The sequence below is a fragment of the Colobus angolensis genome, unplaced genomic scaffold (genome assembly GCF_000951035.1).
Source record: "Colobus angolensis palliatus isolate OR3802 unplaced genomic scaffold, Cang.pa_1.0 Scaffold21, whole genome shotgun sequence".
NCBI lineage: Eukaryota > Metazoa > Chordata > Mammalia > Primates > Cercopithecidae > Colobus > Colobus angolensis.
The window spans coordinates 3,511,607-3,512,195 of NW_012115266.1; positions in this window are offsets into that span (position 1 = coordinate 3,511,607).

Genomic DNA, 589 nt, shown 5'->3' on the forward strand with positions numbered 1-589 from the left:
ACCTCCCGAGTAGCTGGGATTACAAGCATGTGCCACCACGCCCGGCTTGTTTTGTGTTTTTTTAGTAGAGACAGGGGTTTCTTCATGTTGATCAGGCTGGTCTGCAACTCCCGACTTCAGGTGATCTGCCACCTCAGCCTCCCAAAGTGCTGGGATTACAGGTGTGAACCACCGCACCTGGTGAGATTTCTTTTTTAAAATCTTTTTCTTGTTTGTTTCTGAGACAGAGTTGCACTCTGTCAGCCAGGCTGGAGTGCAGGGCACGATCTCGGCGCACTGCAATCTCCACCTCCTGGGTTCAAGTGATTCTTGTGCTTCAGACCCCCCAGTAGCTGGGATTACAGGCATGTCCCACCATGCCTGACTAATTTTTGTATTATTAGTAGAAATCGGGTTTCACCATGTTGCCCAGACTGGTCTTGAACTCCTAAGCTCAAGTAATCCATCTGCCTCCCAAAAGTACTGGGATTGCTGGCATGAACCATTGCACCCAGCCCTTGAGATTTTTTTGAATTATTATTATTATTATTATTTTGAAACAGAGTCTCGCTCTGTCGCCTAGGCTGGAGTGCAGTGGCATGATCTCGGT